The following is a 23,402-nucleotide window of genomic DNA, read 5'->3' as shown; positions in this document are numbered from 1 at the left end:
TTTACTGACAGCAACTGATTTTTCTTCATTAAATTTTCCTACAATTTAATGCTAGCTGCTTAACCGCCCACATTTTTCCACATTCTGTAGTCCTTTCCAAAGACTGGGTTTTACTTAACAGCTGGAGAATTCCTTAAACTCATCTCCAAACACAAAGAGCTCAGGCACAGTTTACACAGTTCTCGTGGCTACTGCATTTTAGTTATTTCTATGTAAAAATACCACAGAACTTAATGGACGAATAGCTATGATATACCGTCAAGAAGCATACAGGCTACCATTTGAATTTCAGATCACAAGGACAGTTGGCAGTAAAAATGAACTGCACACACAGATACATAAAATCCTTCAAGTTACAGCTGAGACCCAAACATGAGAGCACATTTCATCCTCTAGGTCACAATCCAGCAAGGCACTTAAGCATGACAGCAACATCACACATCTGAGTAGTCCCACATAATTCAGCACACGGTGTATCACCATAAGCACGTTGAAGTGCTTTGCTTTATTTAAACTGCAGCTATCAAAATACAAGCCATGTTACACTTGTGTTTGTTTGGTTTGCAAATTATTATCTTGGAAGACTTTAGAGACCTTTTTATCTACTAAAATATTCTTACTTTAAATGAGAACTAATCTGTTAGCAACGAGGAGGCAAATGTACTTTTCCCTCTCTGTGTAAACTGCTTTTCTCTACATTTCAATATTGAAACATGGTTAGCCAGTTTTGCTTTTTCATTTGTAGCACTCTTAGATGCTCTTTTGGTATACATAGATATATACTGCTATAAAGTTTACACTCTAAACAGTAGAAGTGTACTTCATTGGAACTGTCAGTGAAAGAAGTTTTTGTTCTGTTGTTTTAGTCACATATAAACACCTTTTGAGAAGAGCTGTTAAAAAAATCTGAGCGACTGTTTCATATAGTTATAAACACACTTTGTTCTGTAGAGTCCAATAGGCAGCTGAAATAGCCATTAGTGAATTGTACTGGTATTTGTGTTTAAACACAAACCAAATAAATAAGAAAACAGATAACAACTTGACAGAAATCTGTAACTTAGTTTGTGGTTTAACACAGAGCAGAGTTAGCAGACAACTACAGAGAAGCAGACCTTGCAGCAGTGGTTTAACACCAGTAACACACAGTGGTTACCGCCTCTACCCAGGAACAAAAATCAGCCTATTCGCTCCCATGGAATCACACTTGCTTACTCCTCCTGCCCTGATTACAATTCCCTTGGTCTAAACATTCCTCCCAGTCTTAAGAGTCAAGTGATTTACTCTAGAAATATTAAATCTTAATAAATGCTAAATTGTTCCTTCACAGACAGAGAGCAACATAAAGAAGCTACGAGTAGAAAGCATTATCTCCACCACGATCTGCACCACATCATGGCTCAAATACATGAATCCTCCTTAAAAAACATTTTTTAGCTCTGGTGAATGGAATGTACATAAAATGCCATAAAATGTACATCTATGCACATTCCCTGGATCTTCTAAATATCCTAACAACATTGTCATTTTTTCAGGATTTACATATTGTATACACAGACATGATACTTTGCATTTGCCATTCATTCAACGAAGAGGATTGTAGTTAAGCATGTGTAAATGTTACAGAAGTTTATTCCTTATCCTAGTATTCTAAACTGAAATTTGGATCATGTGATTAAAACTACAGAGACCAGTAAGAGTTTGGCAACCAAGTATTATCCAAAAAGAGATAAATTTCTAAAAGAACAAATGAGATTACAAGTTGTGTCATTTGGAAAGAAACAGATGATACAATTTTTTCTAAAAAAAGTAAAAAGTATGATTTATGAGAAAAGAGGAGCAAAAATTACAAAGGTCCACATGAAATAGTAAGAACAAATGCATTTTGGCTCAGGTTTAGCTATGATAAACCACTAATGTCTTAACTTCAAACATTACTACTACTCAAGTCTTTAAAATGTCTCCGGTTAGCACAGGCAAAATGAAAACAGTTATTTTACAGTACTTTCCATTCTAAAAGTTGTTTATTTATTAGCATAGCCTGCATCATTCCATCACTTAATTGCAATGCTGTTCTGCCTAGCCAATTACATAAGTATTTTGTACATCAGAATAGACCTGGAACATGTGAAAATTAAGCCTATAGAAATGCCAATATTTTAGCAAGAAATATGCTATTCTTAAATTACTTATATTTAGGTCATTTTGTGAAAGCAGCTGCTTTATATTCCCTAGTTCCACTAAAAAGGAAAAGTGCAATAAGATCTCTTATTGACAGCTGCATTCAAAAACATACCAGTTACATAAGTTTGCAAATTATACTGTGCCAGAGTTAAATATCTAAGCATTTTAACGACAGTTCTCAAAATGCAATCTCAGCAAGAATGACTCAACTCCACCGCATAAGTTGCACTCCAGATAAGAAGCAACCAGCTCGATTTTATAGGAAAAAAAAAACTTTTTAGTATTCTGTTTTAATTCAAATTGCTCTGAGTTCTGCTTGTTTGGACCTGCAAGCTTCACCAGTCATTTGGCACTTCCATCTCCCTCCGCTTTCAACAAAAGTATCCCAAGCATACCTATAGACAGTTAAGGAAATACTTGGAAAACAAGTATAGTTTTGTACTGTACTTCGACAGGAGAGATTGACCTGACAATCATCAAGCAGAGGACTAAACTGTAATCCAGAGCTAGGCCTTGCCTGTATATGACAAAAACATGGCTATGCTGGAAGAGAGTGAGAGGACAGACAAACTCTCCCCACGGTTATCTGAGGAGTTTATCAGAGAGCTCTGTGAGGAAAACATTAATAACTGGCATGATGCATCAGCAACTCTTCTAGCCCAGTCTCATATACAAAAGGGAGACCCAGCAAGGCCTGGGAGTGAGAACTTTAGGAGCAGCTAATGCTGGTGCACTGATCCAAGCTGCAGTCCTTTAACACCTTCCCTTTGAATGCTACTGTGATTGGATAGGTAAACTGTAAAACTTACCTGGCTCACGTTTTCTCTGATGTTATTCATAGAAGAAACCATGAATAGCACCAGAAGGGAAGCTATCAGAGAAGAAATGTGGCTAGAAATTGCAAAATTCTTGGTCATTTGGCAACTCATTTAGGGTGCTGAGTAACAGTAGCCATCCAGCCTTAATTCCACCAGTACTTCACAAAACCTGCTTCAGCCACCTAATCACTGAAACAGCTCAGGAAAGTGCTACAAGGGCTCATATTTGGAAATTAATTTCCTAGAATCACAAGAGTTAGAAATTCTACTTTATAAATTGATTCAGCTCACTTGATGCTAAATATCACAATCTAAAGAAAACATATCACCTACCTTCTTTCCAGCTACTGCTCTTGTGATCTAAAACTGTCTCCTGCTTAAAAAAAATAAAAACAAAAAATTCCTTTGGATGACATACCTTAAGGACCTTAAATCTTAAAGTTACCACAGAGACCACCCCAATGAACAGCACTTTCCCGTTTGACAGAAGATACAGCTCAAAAAAATTTAGTTCTTCCAAGTGCTGCTGTAAACTTAAGCATTAGTTCTGTAACCACAAAATTTTGCCATCCACATGGCAACATTAAGGGATATTTTAATCGTACCAAATAAATACAAATACGTATTGAACAGATGTCTGCAAAATCAATTCTCCTGAAACGGTCAACCTCCAGCCTGTCTTAACGTTGTATCACAACTACTAGAATACAATCTAATGTAACAAAAAGGTTAGACGTACGCTCAGAACCTCCGGCATTTCACACGCAAGCCCAATTACCCAGCACATCACCGCACAACTTTCTCACCGAAACCAGCATTTTCTTCCACGGACTTTTACCACGCACTCTGTGACCGATCACAGATCGTCAGCGCAACCTTTGCTCAAGACATTGTTTTCAAAGGCACCGAAATCTCTCTCAAACTTTAAACGCCCGAAAGGCGTTGGTGAGGGAAAGCCGCCCGCTGCATCACAATGTCACTATTTGGGGAGCGCTTGATGCTCCGACCCTCGCCAGGGTGGGGTGCTTTATAAATAGATGCGTGTTGTTTTGTTTTTTTTTTTTTCCCAGTCAGTGCCGTGCCCCGAGCGTTTGGGTGGCGATGGGAGAGCAGGCTGTTTATAGCCTTTATTAAATGAACTCTGGGCGAGGAAAGGAGGGGGCAGGGAGAAAGGGAAAGCTGCTACTCCTACCTGAGCCAGGCCCAGACCCCGCCGCTCACCCTCCTCCCGCCGTGCCCGGGGGGCTGCGGGGACACCTCCACCCTCAGCAGGCGCCTGCAATGCAGGGGCTGCGCAGGGGGCTCCCGGCAGCGGCATCCCAGCGGGATCGCACCCCCCCTCCCCATCCATCTCCCTCCCTCCGGCCGCCCGACCCGCTCCCAGCCGTGCCGCCGAGCTCCCGCGCTCTCCGCCGCCCCCGGTTGTTTACAGGCCCCGGGGCCCCGCAGCGCCCCGGCCCCGCCGCCCCCTCACCCCGCCCCGGCCCCGCACTGCGCAGCGCCACTTACCCCCCCGGCCGCGGCGTCGGTGCCGGCTGTGCGGGCAGGGCCGCGCTCCCGGCGGTGCGCGGGGGAGAAGGGAAAGGAGGGGGGGACGAGGAGGAGGAGGAGAAGGAGGGGGGCACCCGGCTGGCGGCCTCGCCTCAGCTCATTCACAGGGCGGCTCTGTGCCCAGGGGGAGCCCAGCGCTCATCTCGCCCCCGCCGCCGCCGGCGGCCCCCCCGTCCCCGTCCCCCGCCCGAGCTGCTCCGCGCCCACCCGCGCAGCGCCGCGCGGAGCGCCGGCCGCGGACGGACGGACGGGCGGACACACGGACACACTCGCACTGCGCTGCCGCCGCCGCCGCCCCTCTGCGCAGGCGCGCACGCCGCAGGGGAGGGGAGGTGGGAGCGCGCGCGCGTCCCCGTGCCCTTTCCCTCCTCACCGTCTCCCTCTCCCGTTAAAAAAAAAAAAAAAAAAAAATTAAAACACCAGAAAAAGCGACAAATGGAGCTTTTCAGGGGAAAAAAGAAAGAGTAAAAAAAAAAAAAAAAAAGCGGAAAACAAAAAAAACAACAGCACCCCAGCAGGATACCCGGATGTCGGACGGAGCGGGGCCGTTACGGGTATTACATCACCCTCCGCCCCGGGTCCCGCGCCGCGCCGCGCGTGCGCCGGGCCCGCGGGAGCGGCGCGCGGGGCGGTGACGTCACTGGCTCCGCCCCTGTCCCTGAGGAAGAGAGGCTGGCGCGAGAGCTGGGGGCGCGTGTTCCCCGTCCCGATCCAAATCCTGAGCCCACTCTCGATCCCGATCCCGATCCCGATCCCGGTCCTGTTCCGATTCCAGTCCGGATCCCGGGCCCGGTCTCGGTCCCGGTGCGGTGGCGTCAGCAGCTCAACCCACCTGAGGATGATGGAGCGCACAGTGGGTCCCGAGGTGCTGGCTCGTCTCCCTGAATCACAGAATCATTTAGGTTGGAAAAGATGTCTGGGATCATCGGGTCCAACCTATGACCCAACACCACCGTGTCAACCAGACCATGGCGCTGAGTGCCATGTCCAGTCATTCCCTAAACACCTCCAGGGACGGTGACTCCCATCACCTCCCTGGGCAGTCCGTTCCAATGTCTGATCACCCTTTCTGAGAAGAAATTCCTCCTGATGTCCAACCTGAACATCCCCTGAACGTCACAGTTTATGACTATGTCCTCTAGCCCTGAGGGACTCTTACTCGCCTGAATCAGAGCCCCGCAGGATTTCCCGTTGGAAGCACAACCGCTGGCAAAATCAGCAGCGGATTACCAGTAATGAACGCGTAATGGGTTTAATAATCCCACGGGTTTCAGCCCCCTTTGATGAAGGCTGGCCTGTGAACAAAAGACATGGGAGTGTGTTCATGGAGCAACTCCCCCACCAGTCTGCAGGGAACAAACTGAGACGAGAAGCTTTTAGACAAACCTCTCTTTTGTCTCAAGGAGGGGAGGAGGGTGCTCAAGGAGGCTGCGATGGGAGAGGGGTGGTTCTGGGAGGAATGGCTAATTCCAGCAAGCCAGGGTTAAACCTCGTGGCTGGGGATTTCTCAGGCAGAGTGGGTGCTGGGAGGAGTGCTTCAAGGGGAGGATTAGGAATGCACGGTAGCTCTGAGGATGCGAAGAAGGAATTGAATACAGAGGAAGAGATGCTGAGGAGGACTGGGAAAGGTGAAGTGGCTGTGTAGCAAGGTTGTCTAGATGGTTTCCATCTTTAACAACAATCACAGCAAACAGCCATATGTTAATGGCTTTAAACGGAGGGAATTTTACTTCAGAAATTATGAAGAAATTCTTTACTGTGAGGGTGGTGAGGCCCTGGCACAGGTTTCCCAGAGCAGCTGTGGATGCCCCATCCCTGAAAGTGCCCCAGACCAGACTGGATGAAGCTTTGAGTAACCCGGTCTAGTGGAAGGTGTCCCTGCCCATGGCAGGAGGTTGGAACTGGGTGGTCTTTAAGGTCCTTTCCAAACCAAAGCATTCCCTAAACGGAATGTTTGGAGAGCCCTCCAATGGCTGGTTATGGTTGACAACTATCAGTGCAGTTTGTCAGCAAAGGAGGGCAGAAAATCCTATCTGGAGAGAGCTATAAGAACTCTGAAAAATACAGTGAAACCTCATTGCTGTATGGCTTTCCTGTGACAGATAAACTGACCGTGTTTTGGTACGATGGCAGAATCTCCACTTCCCATTGCTGTCTTCGGCTGGATGGAATGTTTGGACCCGATCTCCCTGTATTCCCCCTAATTGTGATCGTTACCATGATACTGAGCACTACTCAGTTGTGCTCAATGTTCTGTTAACTCAACAAATCAATGTTAGAAAATTCGGGCCTTTGTAGTCAAATGCAGTAAAATTTGTTGGTGGAAACAGACCTTTAGAGAGATTTAAATGCAAACCCTAACCCTTCCCATCCCAAGATTACACAGAATTGTTCCTGCAGGCATGTGCCATGTTTCTTTAACCTCTCCTCTTTAATTTTTCACTCCCCTTTTCCACTTTAATAAAGCTCTCCTAGCACTTAGAATTATGTACAATAATGGATTTCATTTAGATTCCATGTTACCTATATCTGTGTTTTGAGTGAGGCTTTTTTAAATAAAAGTGAATGAAAACATGGCCCTGTATCTTTTTGGTGACGCCCTCATTTTAAGCTGCAAGAATGTCATGTCAGCAGAGAGTTTGCTGCTCTCATTTGCTATTTATACATTTTTCAGGGGAAATTGGACTAAGTCAAATTACTACAATATTTTCTTAAAGCATTAACTTTTATTTAGTTCCCTAGATTTGCTTGGCCTATTGCACTGACAATGGTAATCAATATTTACAAGAAATTCAAGCATCACTTTTGATTCTGATAAAACAGCTAAGTATATCATATCCCTCTACTAAATGTATTTGTAGTTGATGAAACTACATCTCCCAGTGTACAACTCTTTATTTTCTCTTCAGCTGTACATCAAATTGTGATACAGATGGCTGGGACCTGTAGTCACCGCACTCATTAGCGCCACAGTAACAAGAACCGTTGTGAAACTCAACTCTGTATCATAAATCATTAATGAGTTATTGAGAAGGATCATATTTCACTGTTTGGAACAAGAAAATTCTTTTGGCATTATAGTCATATTTAAAATGATGTGCTGCTTCTCAACCTGTTCTTAGAAAATATTATTTCTGGACAATTTTAATTCTGTTTCCTGTTACAGCTTTTTAGAAGTCTTTAGATGGATGGTAATTGCCAAGAGCTTTCTGCCACCGATGCACACTCAGTTATTGCAGGCAGGAGGATGACTTTGTCCAGTCTATTCATTAAAACTCAATTTAGAAAATTCCACGCTTAGCCCGATGAAGCTGTTCCCAATGACATCATTTCCCATAAAAAGAGAAAATGGGACCACAGTTGCAACGGGGATCACATGGTAATTTAACTGCACTTTGGAATCAGCTTCCATCGTAATGGCCATATTCTGTACGAGCCTGCTGTAATCTCTGCACACTGTATTGCCCAACACGCCTTTTAACTCTTTCTGGTTTAATAGCAGTGCTTAAACTTCTTTTACTCTAAGGTATATCATGAAGTATCAGAGTTTTGTCTGTGTATTCCTCAAACAGGGAAATTTTAGTACCAATATCACAGGATCACAGAATAGTCAGGTTGGAAGAACCTCTGGAGATCACCTGGTCCAATCCCCTGCCAAGGCAGGAGGGCCACCTGGAGCAGTGACACAGGAATGGGCCCAGGTGGGTTTGGAGTGTCTCCAGAGAGGGAGAATTCACAACTTTCCTGGGCAGCTTGTTCCAGTCTTCTGCCACTGTCAATGTAAGGAGTTCTTCCTCATGTTGAAGCGAGTCTTGTTGTGTTTTAGTTCATAGTCACTGCTCCTCGTCCTGTCTCTGGACACCACCAAAAAGAATCTGGTAATGTCCTCTTCACATCCACCTTTGAAACATTTATATGCATTGATGAGATCCCCTCTCAGTCTTCTCCAGCCTAAACAGGCCCAGCTCCCTCATCATGCCTCATAAGAGGGATGCTCCAGACTCCTGATCATCCAGCCTCCGCTGGACCCTCTCCAGTAGCTCTTTGTCTTTCTTGAACTGTGGAGACCAGAACTGAACACAGCACCCCAGAGGTGGCCTCATTAGGGAAGAGTAGAGGTGGAGGATCACTGTTGTAACCGTGAACTCTTGTAGAGAGTTTAGATTTTTTTGACTTCTGAGAGAAAAAACCTGAACTTCTGTCATCTGAAAGCTTGGTTTCAGCTTCCCTTATTTACTGTCCCTGTTTCTTCTCTCTTATATGGTCTGCCATGAATATCTGATGTAGGTGGGAAATAATACATTTGAAGTTACTCTGCGGCCTAAAAAGTTAGTAAACGGCAGGGTTTTGTTTTGTTTGGAAAAGGATTTGTATCACCTGGTAATACACATCTAAATACTGGATGTATAGATTGTTGTCTGGGCTGCCTTGGTTTGGTGGAAGGAGACAGGTGGTCATTACTGTCATGCTTTCACTGGTGTCTGGAGCAGGTTGGGTGAGTTCTTTGAAGGTGACTTTTTTTCTCTTCTGTAGTGTCTGTGAATTCAGAAGAAGCTCAGATGACAACTTAGACGATATTCCTAATTTTTATATAGCTAAAATTAATTAATTACCTTACACATTAGAGAGGCTTAGAGGCTATCTATAGAAATCTTTGTATTAATGATATGTGTGACCCGTAATAGCGTGATCTTGCCATAACTTCATGTTTGGCTTGGGAAGTACTGATGCCCTGCCCCATCCCTTCTCCAGGGGGCTGCACCTATTTTTGGAATCTCAAAGCCAGATGGATAATTACGCTCCAGGCTTTCTGCCTTCCTGGTGCTATTCCTGCAACACCCTGGTGTGATGACACCTGTAGGGATCTGCTCGGGCAGCTGTGCCGTTGGGAGCTCCATAAAATGCCAGAACTGTAGTGATGATTAATAATCACATGATGTTTAAATCATCAAAAGTACACACCTAGGGTGTATCCTGCATCCAAACTGAATTTATCTGAAGGATGTCACAAAGATTTTGGTCATCACATGCAAACATCCTGCATTCTTGAAATGCAGCAGTTTTGACATAATTCCCTTTCTGCTGGACTTTTGAAATGTGCTTCCCAAACTGCCATACTTTGTTGCCTCTGAGACCAGATCCATGCTCTCCTGATCGCTTTAAAAAACAACAGTGATGATCTCATTTAAAAACCAAATGCTGGTAATTTTCAAACTACAAAATTAGGTACAAAATCATTAGGGCATCACAATGTGGTTTTCTTATTTTAGCTGTAAGAGAAAGCAAGTGATGCTCAGTCATGAGTTTTATTTTTCCAGGGAGAATTTGCTGATGGAAGTAACCTATAATTCAAGAAAACCAGCAGAAGCAAAGTACAGCAAAGACCAAAATATCAACAGAAGCAGAATAGTTTTATGTTGAAAATTAATATAAAATGTATTAAAAATAGAAACGTAATAAAAATACAAAGCTTGTAAAATCAGCTCAATAAAAATATGAAACATAATAAATATAAACATAATACAAAATAAAGCATATAAAATGCAAGCATATAAAATAAATATTATAAATTAATATCAGATTAAAAGGAGAATAAAGGTAATATATTTACCATTAATGGAGGTTAGTATATAAAATAGTATTAATATTCTAGAATATTGGGGAGGGGTCATCCCTCCATTTTTCTCTTCTTTGTATATGAAATATGGGAAAAGCATGGCATCTCCCAATTTCTTCAAAAGCCCAAAGATGACAAAAATCCAGGCAACTCAGGAAGAGAAATGCAGTTTTATTGAGGTTTTCAGAGCTCATCTGCAAAGCACCTGCATTTCACATGGTTCCTTCTATCTGTAGCAAAATGTCACCGAAGACCCGGTGGCCAGGAAAATTTGCTTTTTCATGTGAAATGGGGAAATTAAAAAAGAATGTCAGTATAGTCTACAGGCATTTTAAAGAAAATGAAAAATGAGGGGAAAAAGGACAAACAGTGATTTTTTCCCCCCCCTCTCCCTTTAGAATCTCTGCTGCCTTGGTAGCTGAAATGGAAAAGTCTTGCTAGAGTCTGGGTGTCCTGAACTTGTTATGGAAAAAGGGACAAAACAACCATGTTTGGTGTCTGAAGAAGTGCTGGCACGGCTTGCCTGCCTATGCCAATTCATTTTGGCCCCTGTCCCTGAGCTCTCCACCAGTTTCACAGCAGCACAATGCATATGGTCTCTTTGGGACCATCTGTGCTTCTCTGCACCACAGAAACCCTCACTCAGCTTAAAGGCACATTGGGAGACAACAGAAGTTGATTTGAAGTATTTTAAAGGCTGGGGCAGATTAATACTCAACAGGACTCCAACAGGGATACCTCCTCAGTTCTTTCCAGCGTGGAGGGATACACTTCATTTAATCATCATCACTGAACACCAAGAAATGCCTGTGTCTTGGTATTCAATTTCTCAAAGTCTGATTCTCTTGACAAGATCTTTTCCTAAAAGACAAGCTGCAAAGTAGAGAACACCCAGAACATTTTACCAGGCAGGCTTTCGCCCATTCTGTTCATTTCATCTTCTCTTTTCAAAATGTGAAGGCACGTGGAAGTCGCTGTTTTTGTTTGCTCTTGGTCCGTGCAGGGAGGCCTCGCTGTGTCCTCACCGCAGTCGGTGACAAAGCTGCCACTGACCTCAGCGTCTCAGGATCAATCCCTCAGTCATTAGCACGTTTTAAAAACTGCTCTTACCCAGCCGATTGTAATGGGCCTGCCCACAGCCGTCGGTTGTTTAACCTAAAAATTAGCTTAGCAATCACAGCTGAAATTACATGTCAGACTGTCAATGCATAAGAATACTTCATCCTGAGTCATCAAGAGTCTTATGATGATCTTAAGGGGTTTATAATTATGAACATCCAGGCAACAGACTCTGAAATTTGATAAAGACTGGAATTTCCAGATGTGAGGGAGATTAGTTCGGATGAGAGGATAAGATTTATATTCTGTAAACTCCCTTTTTTTTTTTTCTTTTGTCTTACCAGTCCTTTTCTTCTTTCAATAGTTGCACATAGTCATCTTCTTTGTACAACCTAACACAACTTATGCTTTGCTACATTCATTCATAGAAATGTGTTTAAAGAGTTGTCTCTTTTAACAAGCTGTTAGCTGGGACACAGCTGAGCAGATGGATTTTTTTGTGTCAATTAAACAGTTAAATTAAGCTAAAAGCAACATATCAGAATCAAATAGCCAAGGCATGGAGATATTTGAAACCTAAACATTACTCAGTATTTTGCAAAATAGGTTTTCCACAGCACCAAGGATTCTGGAGAGTCCTGGATTTAAAAGATAATCCTGGTGTGGAGCTGGATTTTGGCCACCTGTGTCTTTTTTTATTTGACAGTATAACCAAAGTTTAATTTTAGTTTCATTACATAGGTGCTGATGGGGTATGACTAAGAAGTAAAGACACTGTTTCATGTTTGTTAGCATAAGGGACATGGTAAAAATGGATATGAGATCATGAGTTCCATGTGTTGTCTTTCTTAGGAAAGTGAAACAAGCAGTAATTTGGATTTTTAGCACTTTTATGGTATCTCTCATCCTGCAATGACGGTGTTCTGTTTCTTTGGGGATGGTGCAAAACCAAAGATTAGCAAAGCAACAAGGGCCATTATGAAAAGAAACTGCTTGTTGTGCAGTTCAAGCCCAGAGTCTGAGGAGAGGAAGCCTATCAGGAAAGGAAAATCTCATACTGCAGGTCACATTAGCATATGTTCTTTTGGAGAGCATTTAAGGGAGAGTAACGCGGTGCAGCTTCATATCAGAGGATGACTCAAAACATGGATGCTGCTTGGAGATAATCCAAGTCTCCACCCTAACCAGAAAGGTATCCTTCCTTCTCAGGAAATTTCAGTTAATCCAAGAGATTAGGAGGACAGCTACTTCTTGAGGGATTGTGAATGTGATTTCTTTTAAGGATTTTAAATATGTTTGTTTCCTTGTTTGTTTTCTTTCTTTGTAGTATATAACTCCTATACCTATTAAGATAAATCTGTGTTTCCCTTCTCTTTGTGTGTATGAAAGAATTCACTATATTTTTACAAATTCATGGAATTTTTTGCATTTTTTAACCTTCATAGGAAACATCAAAATAATTGGCTAGTACTTGACATTTCTTGTCAAGTAATTACTCCCTTGTGTTGTTTTACTCTGTTTCATGTTGAAGATAAATAATAGGACCCCTTGTAAGAGACAAGATAAGAGAGAAAAAGCTTGTTTTACAAAGAAAAATGATGAGGTGAAAAAGAGAAGGCAGTGGCCATGTTAATTCACAGCAGCCTGCTGAAAACAAGATTGGAACCATTAGCTCACTCTACAGAGGTCACAGGATTGCCATTCTATGACATAAATTTCAATTATTATAGACAGTGTCTCAACGCGAAAGCAGCAGTTGCCCTGAGCTGAACCCACGTTAGACAAGAGGCTCATCACCAATAACACTTGGCAAACGGGAATTTTCCTGCAAGTGCAAACTGAAAAGTGGAGTTACACACCCCCAGAGCACTGAGCAAAACCCTGCTCTGCTGGGTGAATCTCTGAGCAGGATTTGTGACTACTCCAAAGAGAGCAGTTCTCATCTAACTGCAGAGACAACCTATTGAGAAACTCACAGTTAAGAAAAAGCAACTCCTAGTGTCGCCTACAAAAATAAAGTTTAGTATGTTTTCTGAACACGAATCCTAAAAGCATTGAAGTTGATCCAGTGCCTTTCAAGTTAAGCTCAAGATTCCCACTGACTTCAGTGAGTCTGGATTGGGTTTAAATTTCTTATTTGCTTGGGGAAGCATTAGAACTGTCAAAGTAACTTTCATCAGGTTAAGCTGGATTAATGATACAGTAGTCATTTACCATAAAATCATGGTATAATTTTGGTTGGAAGGGACTTCTGGAGGTCAACCAGTTCAATTCCTGGCTCAAAGCAGGTCCAATGACGAGTTGCTTAGGTTTTTGTCCAGGTGAGCCATAGAATCATGGAGTATCCTGAATTGGAAGGATCATGGGGTCCAGCTCCTGGCCCTGCACAGAACACCCCCAGGAACCCCACTCTGTGCCTGAGAGCATTGCTCAAACACTTCTTGAGCTCTGTCAGGCTTGGTGCTGTGATCACTGCCCTGGGGAGCCTGTTCCAGTGCCAACCACCTGCTGGGTGAAGAAACCTTTTCCTAACATCCAACCTAAATATCTTTGAGAATGGAGATCCCACCTGTCTGGGCACTTGTTCTTGTGTTTCCCATCAGAATTTCCTGTGTTATAATTTGTGTTGTCTCTTACGACTATGTCTCTCTGAAAAGAGTCTGTGATTGAAGGCAGAAATAAAACCTTCCCTTATCCTTCTCCCCTTACAGCTGAGCAAAGACAGTTCTCTAAGTCTCTCTCCACCTTGGTTGGCCTCCACTGCACTTTCTCCAGTGTGTTCAGGAATTTATTTACCCAGGGCAGGTAACAGGAGGCTGCTTACAGAGCTTTGATTTAAATACCTGTGGCCAGTGACTTGCCTGTTGCTGTGACATGTGAAATGCTTTTTAACATCATTAAAAATCCCACCCATGCAAAATAAACCATTCTTGTCCTTTGTGACTCTCCTGAACCTCTCTGGGTTGACAACTGTGCTACCACACATTTCTGTCTGGTCCTGGGCAGGAAACATTTTTAGGTGCTGGTATTAGTTAGAACAGTCTCAGACCTTCTTTTGCTTTGTTTCGGATACCAGAAAGGAACTGGTGGAATACCAGGTACTTCCCTTCTCCCAATGCCAGCATGTCCTGTCCTTCACCTGATTAAGAAAGCACTGTGCTTTAATTCACTTCTCTGACACCCAGGGATTTTCCCAGGTTATTAGATCTCTGTTTTATAATATTGCTGGAATGGGTGCTAATATTTAGCCACTGTACCTCCTTACCTGTTTATCTCCTTCAAATATGTGCTGTCTGAGCAGGACTACTGCCTCTGGCTTTTGTTAGCTGAGATACACAGAAAAACCCCATCCCCAGCAGCCTATGCTTCTTGAGCTCCTTACATAATATCTTCATTAAAATGCCAATCACAGGATGCTGCTAAGAGCCAGATCAGGCTGGGATCAGCTTTTTAGGCTATGTTCACTTTTGGACTTTTTGCCTGAGAAATTCCACAGGTTCACATGCTTGGTTATGCAATTATTTTCTTGAATTCAGTTTTTAAAAAACTTCCCCCATGCTGAGTTCACAGCCCCAAAGCTGATCTTCCTTGTGATTTATATTCTGATAGTAAAAAGTTAAGAAAGAGAAGTCTGGATTTTTCTCTTAAGAAGGTTTGTTGCTAATGAAAAATCCCTGGTATTTTGTGTTTTGCTTTGGGAAGACCAGCAGAGGGGGCCTAAACCAGAGAGCAAACCCCGTCCCAGATTTGGAATTGGGAACATTATCAGTCTAAAAAACCCAAAACAGGCCCACTTTATTTTAGTTCTCTATTAAAACCAAGGAGGAATACACTGATGAAAAGGAAGGGAAAGTAGCTGTCCTAGGAAAACTGCACTATTAAGAGGCTGTCCAAAAAGTAGTACTAATTATTAAGGGGGAAAAAAAATGGCAATTAGTATATGACTCTGTCATTGGCTAACAGCCTCTAAAAGATGGTTCCCTGAAGTAACTTTTCATGACTTTTGGAAGACATTCCCTCCACAAGCTACTCCTTAAGTTACCTCTGTGTCAGGAGATGGAGGAAGAAAAATTCAGTGCAGGATTTAGAGCAGGCTCCCAACTCAGGTTCCCTGGCCGCCCCCACGGTGGAATTTTTTTCTGCTGACTACAGCAGGTGCTCAGGGAGGCAAAACTCTGCAGAATCAGCCTTCTGGAAATACTCCTTTTCCTCCTCCTGCTCCTCACAGTGTTCAGTGTTACAGGAGAGAAAGTTTTCCCTGTTTCTGTGAGTAGTCCTTTCAGTTCTAGTGCACTGAGACAGCTCACATGGAAAGAAACCCTTCCAGATTCATCACAGCAGATTTAAATGGAATAAATATTGAACGTATATACATGTATAGAGAGGGATATATACAGATACAAAATTCCAGATGTGGAAAGGGAATGCAGATCTTTCCATTGAATTTGGTGACCTTGGAAAAACCGCCCCAAAATGATAGACACAGAACAGGGATCTAAGAATCAGAAATGTAAATAACAATGATATTGTCTGCCTCTTCACCATGAGAAGATGGTTTGTTCTGAAGCAAGAAAGCAGAAATCTGTTTCTTTAAAGCAAAACAGAATCAAGAATTTCTGTCTTGACTTCTAATGTTTCATTTGAATAATCATAAAGAATAACATAGAAGTAATGTTACACAAACAAAATGCCATTTTCATCAAATGGAATTTTCTTCAATTCACCTGAACATGTTCTGTATTTCTGTTACTTAAATAAACACAGGTGATTTAGTCACACCCCAAGGTAAACTAAAAAAAGTATGTTATGAAAAGGAAATGGATAATATGGAACAAGGACTCTGGGTTCCATCACTGTCCCATCATAATAAACAAATCTTATCTTCATATAGATGGCCCATCTCCTGCAGAAAAGGCTGGAGTTTTTCTGGATTTCTCTTTTTATTATTTCTCTGAGTAAAAGTGCTTTTAATGTCAATAAACAGGGAAAGAAGTCAAAATAGAGTGGTCTGGAGGAATGTGCAGGTCTCAGGCAGACCTGACTTTAGTTCACCCTTATGTGAAGGATACATCTGGATTACTTAAGTCACAATAAAATACCCAGTTAGGTTGGGGAGGGAAACTTGATGTGCAGGAGTTCTTTGTCTGGAGGCAAATGTTGTCCTTTAAAAGTAATGTGCCTCTTTTAAACAAATACTGTTAATGCAGGTGTCAGTGAATGCTCACGGAGCACTTTTCAAACAAAACTCAAAGCCAAGCAGTTTATAATCAAATTGAAAAGTCATGGACATGAAATTGGGAAGAAGGGCAGGGTCAAGTGCAGCTGCAGGTGGCTGGGATCACTGCAGAGTTTTAGTGCTTCAAACACAAGTGTCACACCAGGTACAAGGTAGAAAATGGCTCTTGCTTCTTATACTGAGGAAATCCTGCCCAGGGTAGGCCACAAAATTCACTGACTGACAACCAGGAATCATCTACTTCTGTGTCTGAAGATGCTTCTATTTTTGTCCTGGCTGTCTAAATAGGTATTGTCTTACCCTTGTGTATTTTACATTGCTATTCTGTATTTTTCTGTGATGCTCTGTTGCTAAAAGATGTTTTTCTACATATTTTTCTATTTCTTTTTTCTGAGGGAGCAAATAGCGGCATGTAAGGAGGGGAGAGGAGGAGAGAATGATTTACTCACAGTTACACTTAGCTAAACTAAACAGTTGCAAAGACTTGTGTAATCACCTTTGCTCCATTTTTGCTACTAAGTAAAGCAATCTTTGAGCTTTCTAGTACTGAGACAAACTGGACTGACTTGGCTTCTGTGTGTAGCTGATGTCCCTCAGACATACCCCATATTCCTTGGGACAGTGTTTGTGTGCAAAGCCATACCAGGAACCTCAGTAACAGATTGAAAGTATGGATGATCCGAGGCCAGTGTACAGCTCCACACCCTGGCCCTGTTTGACTGACTGGTACAGATGCAGCTTACTCTGGCAAAAAAGTGCAATTTCTCTGGTTTACCATCTATTGCTTGGGTTGTATTAATCTATAAAACAGTAGCAGACAGCTGTATTTACTGTTTTGCAAATGGATAGAAGACACAGTATTTCAACTTGTCCTAATTGTTCAGCCTGGAGAAGGGAAGGCTTCGGGGAGTCCTTAGAGCACCTTCCAGTGCCTAAAAGGGCTCCAAAAGAACTGCAGAGGGACTTTGGACAAGAGCCCAGAGAGACAGTTTATGGAGGAATGGCTTTAAGCTGACAGAGGTTAGGTTAGACTTTGGGAAGAAATTCTTCCTTAAGAGGGTGGTGAGACACTGGCACAGGCTGCCCACAGAAGCTGCGGCTGTCCCATGACTGGGAGTGTTCCAGGTCAGACTGGATGGGGCTTGGGGCAACCTGGGATAGTGGAAGGTGGCCCTGCCCTTGGCAGCAGGGTTGGAACAAGGTGATCTTTAAGGTCCCTTTCAACCCAAACCATTCTATGATTCTATGATAATCAGAACTAGACTTTGAGTTTTAAATTGATAGGAGTTCACACACAAAAGTTTAACTAAACAAAGTGAAATGCAATGGATGCAAGTCATTAGCAAAATTAAGGAATGATTTGAAGGAAGAAAAGATGGGAGTTATTTTCTTCAAGTCTCTAAATTGCCTGAGAAAGGCAGCAGGCAGAAGGGGCTATGTGTGAAAAAACATGAAGGTGGAACAACATGCTAAAAGCTGAAATGAGAGGCAATTAGGGAAGGTAGGAATGCAGAGGCTTAAATGCTGAAAACCTCAGAGACTTGAACTCAAGAAGGTAACTTGGATGCTGAAAACAGAGGAGCTTCTGCTGTTTACAAGCAACAGGAAAAATTTCATTGACATAGTGTCAGCAGAATTGTACCTCGAATCAGCATCAGATCACAATGATTGCCACACTTAAAGGGCTCAAATGGATGTTTCTTACCTAGGATACAGTTTTAGGTTTTCAGTAAATGCTATTACAAAAGAGATGACACTTTCTGAAATAGTAATTTACGGTTAAACGAGGTATAAAATAAAACCAATAGGAGGAAGGTATATACCCATTGTTTGATCAGACAGATATATGTAAGAAGCATTTTTGGCACTCTGTTACATTTACATGGGACTGTCTTTTCCTGGATGTGTGTTTGTTTGTCTCCTCTTCAGGCAACACTAAACCACACAGCACAGGGAACATTCTGAAGCAGATAGGAGGAAGGCATGGCCTTACATTCATTTTATGACAGATTCTCCCTGAAGTTTTGCCTTCCTAAACAAAGCAAAGAGCTTTTCTCCTTACAAAGTATTCTGTTTTGCTCATGGTGAAAGAGAAAATAGAGGAAAAGGATGCTGTACTTACTGCTGTTCATTTTAGTGTTATTGTACCCTCATAAATAATTGAGTGAAGTAATAGTGGGTTTCAAATCTATGTTTTACGCAGACACTGAAATAATCTCAGATAATTGCACTGGAGCTTTATTCACTCTAATGTGGATCAAAGAAATTGCATCACAGCACTGTGGAAAATACTCACACCCATCTTGTCAGAGTATTATTAGCAGGGCTGGCAGCAAGTCATGTGAGGCCCACCTTGTGAACATTCCAAGAGGAAGCACTTCACCCATAAATCTGTGAAAATGTACTGTGAAAATTTTTTAGAATCACAGAATCATTTGGGTTGAAAGGGACATGAAAGACCATCCAGTTCCAACCCCCTGCCATGGGCAGGGATGCCTTCCACCGGACCAGGTTGCTCCAAGCCCCATCCAACCTGGCCTGGAACACTTCCAGGGATGGGGCATCCACAGTTTCTCTGGGCAACATCACCATCCTCAGAAGGAAGAATTTATTCTTAATATCTAATCTAACCCTGCCCTCTTTCACTTTAAAACTGTTGTGCCTTGTCCTGTCACTGCATGTTTGCTAACCTGAATTCATGTTTCTTATAAGCCCCTTTATATATTAAAAGGACACAACAAGGTCTCCATGGAGCCTTCTCTTCTCCTGGCTGAACAATTGCAACTCTCTCAGCCTTTTGTCACAGGAGAGGAGCCCCAACCCTCTGACCATTTTCATGGTCCTCCTCTGAACTGCTCCAACAGGTCCACACTGTTTTTGTGACAGGAATCCAAAACTGGACACAGACCTTCAGTTGAGGTCTCACCAGTGCAGAGTAGAGGGGGAAAATGTGGGCTGCAAGATCAAATTGCTGGCTCATGTCCAATTTTTCACCCTTCAGTATCCTCAAGTCTTTCTCCACAAGACAGCTCTCAGTCCTTCCATCCCGCAGTTCCTCTTCTGCACAAGGTCTCCTCAATACTGCACAGCTGAAGAAAACCAAAAATATATAGAAGAAGCAATCCAACCAAATTTCTGCCATGTTGCTTTAGAGATGGAAGGCATCTTATCTTGTTTTTATTTACACTGTGTCAATATAATTTGTGCAACTCTTGAGAATAAGGCTCGTTATCATATTATGTGCTGAGTTTAATCAACCTGTTATCTGCTGCCACTGAGACAGCATGGGAACCTCAGCAAGGCTCACAGAGGGTGTGGAGCAAGACTCTGACCTCCCACATTAGTAACTGCTTGTCATTTTTTTTTCAGAGCCTTGTACTCCAGATTTACCTTGGCTCTTGCACTTCCCAGCGGCAGTTAAGTGCTCTGTGCAGGTATCAGAATGTGTTTGCTGAACTCCAAAGTGCCATCTGCACAGGGCAAAGTGCAGCAGAGCTGTCATTCATGCTGCTGATGCTCAGGCTGACTTTGGTTGACTTTTAAAAGCTGTTAGCAGTGGCCTCTTCAGAAAGCGAAAATTAGCTTTTCATGTGGAAACTAAGTTCAGACATTATAAAGAGAAATTTTTTTTTGGTCTTCCTTGGAAACTAAGATATTGGTCAAATCCAAGGGCTCCATTATGATGTGATCCTTTCAGAAATCTTAGAATCATTAAGGTTGGAAAAGACCTCCAAAATCATTGAGTCCAACTTTTGACCAAACACCACCTTGCCAACTAAACCATGGCACTGAGTGACACATCCCATTGTTTCTAGAACACTTCTAGGGATGGTGACTCCACCACCGCCCTGGGCAGTCTGTTCCAATCCTTACCCATGGTTTCAGTGAAGAAACTTTTCCTGATGTGTGACCTCATTCCAAGGCACAACTTGAGGCTGTTTCCTCTTGTCCCATCCCTTGTTCCCTCGGAGAAGAGCCCAAACCCCACCTGGCTCCATCCTCCTGTCTGGAAGTTGTAGGGAACAAGAAGGCCTGAGCCCCCTTTTCTTCAGGCTGAACAACCTCAGCTCCTCCAGCTGCTCCTCATATGACCCTCCAAACCCTTCCCCAGCTCCGTTGCCCTTCTCTGGGGGCTCCAGCACCTCAATATCTTTCTTGTACTGAGGGCCCAAAACTGGACACAGGATTCCAAGGTGTGGCCTCACCAGTGCTGAGTAGAGAGGGACAATCACTTCTCTAATCCTGCTGGCCGCACTAATTTTGATGGATGCCATTTGCCTTCTTGGCCAGATGTTTCACTTCACTTTGGTGCTCTGTCAAACATCTCTTTCCTAAGTACTTGCAGGCTCTGAGGCAGCTCTGTTACTCTCAGCTCTCAAAGTTGCACCTCCAGCAAGGAATGTCAGAGCACTCCTGGCCATAAAGGTTAGACTGGAAGTGGCAGCTTTGGACTCCCATCAATGTCTTGCCAGTTTCTTTGGGGTTAAGAAGAAATTTCAGTCTGGCATGGTTTAGATCGGCCATGTGTAAAAGCTGCGGCCTGTGGTAGCTTCACTGCTGGTGGAGATCTCAAAATAAATATTTTGAATTGACTTGAACAGGTAATTCCTTAAGTATACTTACCTATCATAAAGAGAATACTAATGAGGTGAGCATATTTACTTTCTATAAGTTGTAAAACAGCAAGAATGGGCATTACCTTGTAAAGGACACTGTAAGTTTTCCGAGTACTCTCCTTCCCAAGCTCAGGTTGAGACTGAGCAGGAACGTCATGCCTGTCTCAGGGACAGGACATAAAATCCCTACTGATAGAGACTGTGCAAGTGTACAAATTCACAAAACCTCTATAACTTCACCTTTTTTTTTAACAGGAGAAATATATTTTACTCAGTTTTGTTGTAAAAGAAGAGTTGAAGCACAGAGTTAACAGGATAAATTCTCGCCGCTAACCAATCACAAGGTGCTGGAACCTTGTGAGCTTCTCCTACTCATCTTTTCTATGCTCAGCCCCAGCTGCTGCATCCCTGTGTCTTTGGGGATAGCTGGGAAAACCCAGACTGGGAATATATTGTGCAGCTGCAGTGTACATCCATTTCCAACTTTATGCTGCCTATTTGGGTGTGTTGCGGCGCAAAGCTCCAGGATTGTGTGTGCACCCCCTGCATTTAGCAGAAGGAGGAAACGAGACCCAGAAAACACTTTAAGTTACTTGCTATTTATTTATATTATTTCTATTTTCTATGACATTAAGGTTCCATTACACTGTCCATTGCACTAACACAAGATAAATAGTTCTCAACTAAGTAAAACAGGAGAAAACAGAAGAATATAAAAATAGCTGTTACCTATAGCTGTGTAACTGTGAACAATCATAGTTCTGTGATTTCCTTCATAACCTTCAGAGGCCTGTTTCTATTATGAACCACCACAACCATTGAATTTACAATTATTAGTTTGGACATGGTTGATGACTGGGGCCATTTACAGAAGCAAAGTATGTTTTATATGGTATATTTTTATTTTCTGTCACCTTTCTCTTGTTGTGTGGATTAGGTTTGGACGGATTTGCTGAAAAATCAATAAGAACCTAAGGGTTCAAAGGTAGACCATGGCTGTGTTTTGTCTCAAAAAGCTGTAATGCAAATTTTATGGTAATTCAGGAGGTGATTCATGAATTCTTTGCGCACTGGTGGAGCTGGAACAGACTGAGCAGCTGCATGTGGTAAAGAGCCATCCTGCGCTACACCTTCTGGCAGATCAGGGGCTTGAGCCTGTGAGATTTTGGGAACAGGATGTATGTCCTGTCCCACATAAGCCCTGCATGCATTTGTGTCATATCTGATTAGGAGCTAGGAATTACTGTGGGTTTCCCTTTTCATAGAATCATAGAACAGTGTGGGTTGGAAGGGACCTCAAAGACCATCTTGTTCCATCCCTGCTGCCAAGGACAGGGACACTTTCTGCTATCCCAGGTTGCTCCAAGCCCCATCCAAGCTGGCCTGGAACACTGCCAGGGATGGGGCAGCCACAGCTTCTGTGGGCAGCGTGGGCCAGGGCCTCACCACCCTAACAGGAAAGAATTTCATCCTAACATCTGATCTAAACCTACCCTCCTTTAGCTTAAGGCCATTTCCTCGTCCTATCATTGCATGTCCTTGAAAAAAGTCCCTCTCTAGCCTCCTATTTTATGGGAGTACCTCCTCTCGTGAAATACTTTGGTACATCAAAGCAGTAAGAACAGTTTTTCACCTCTGCACATAAGCACTAATAAATCCATGGTGAAGAGCTGTAGATGAGTGATGTGATGACCAGAAATGCTGCAGTCCCCAGTATTTTTAGCACTTGTCGGTATCCACCAACACAAATTTTGGAGCCCAAGGTCTGAAACGTTGGCCAGACTGAGTGCATGTGAGAAATGGGTTTGCATTCACAGGTGGGAAAGCAGGAGGTATGTCCATTCCCGCACGAACCTGGCCGGGAAAGGATGCGACCTCTCACAGGAGCCAGGGGCGGCTGCAGCTGGGCTGAAGCCCTCGGAGAGCTTCAGAAGGCAAAGGAATCGCCGGTGTCTCGAAGAGACAGCCACGAGGCTCTCCAGGAAACCAGGCACTGGCTTTTGTTCTCTGAGCAGCGTTCGATCTCTGCACACCGAAGCCGAGCCCTGGACACCGCCCCGCTGCCGGGAACGTGCGGTGGGCAGCGCTCTTTGCAGCGAGGAAAGGCCGCGCAGCCCTGGCTGCCCTGGGGGCACGGCGAGGAGAGGAAACAAAGGGCTCCGCTCCCAGAAACCGACCTTCACCCCCCGGCCGCACGCCCGGCCTCTGCCCCACAGACCCCGCGCTTATCGCCGCAGCCTTGGCCGCCGCGGGGCCGGGCGGGGAGCGCCTCCCGCTGCGGGGGGAGCGCGGCCGAGCGGAGCGGAGCGGAGCGGACGGGG

The 23,402-nt window shown here is 43.4% G+C and overlaps 1 protein-coding gene across 5 annotated transcripts in view; it reads right to left on the bottom strand.

Moving 5' to 3' along the window:
- PPM1A (protein phosphatase, Mg2+/Mn2+ dependent 1A) overlaps positions 1–4,753 on the bottom strand; it is a 35,501-nt gene extending 30,748 nt beyond the window's left edge. For 3 of the 5 annotated variants that reach the window (XM_039553424.1, XM_039553425.1, XM_039553421.1), the window contains exon 1: positions 4,512–4,752. The gene's annotated coding sequence lies outside the window, so the exon portion shown is untranslated. Of the gene's footprint in view, positions 1–3,335; positions 3,379–4,511 lie in introns of all 5 variants that reach the window. The other 2 variants (XM_039553423.1, XM_039553422.1) reach the window with 2 other exon arrangements.
- Positions 4,754–23,402: the final 18,649 nt, after the last annotated feature.

The sequence above is a fragment of the Corvus cornix genome, chromosome 5 (assembly GCF_000738735.6).
Source record: "Corvus cornix cornix isolate S_Up_H32 chromosome 5, ASM73873v5, whole genome shotgun sequence".
NCBI classification, from domain to species: domain Eukaryota; kingdom Metazoa; phylum Chordata; class Aves; order Passeriformes; family Corvidae; genus Corvus; species Corvus cornix.
Note: the sequence above shows the minus strand (reverse complement) of the source record. Positions and strands in the feature narration are given on the sequence as shown.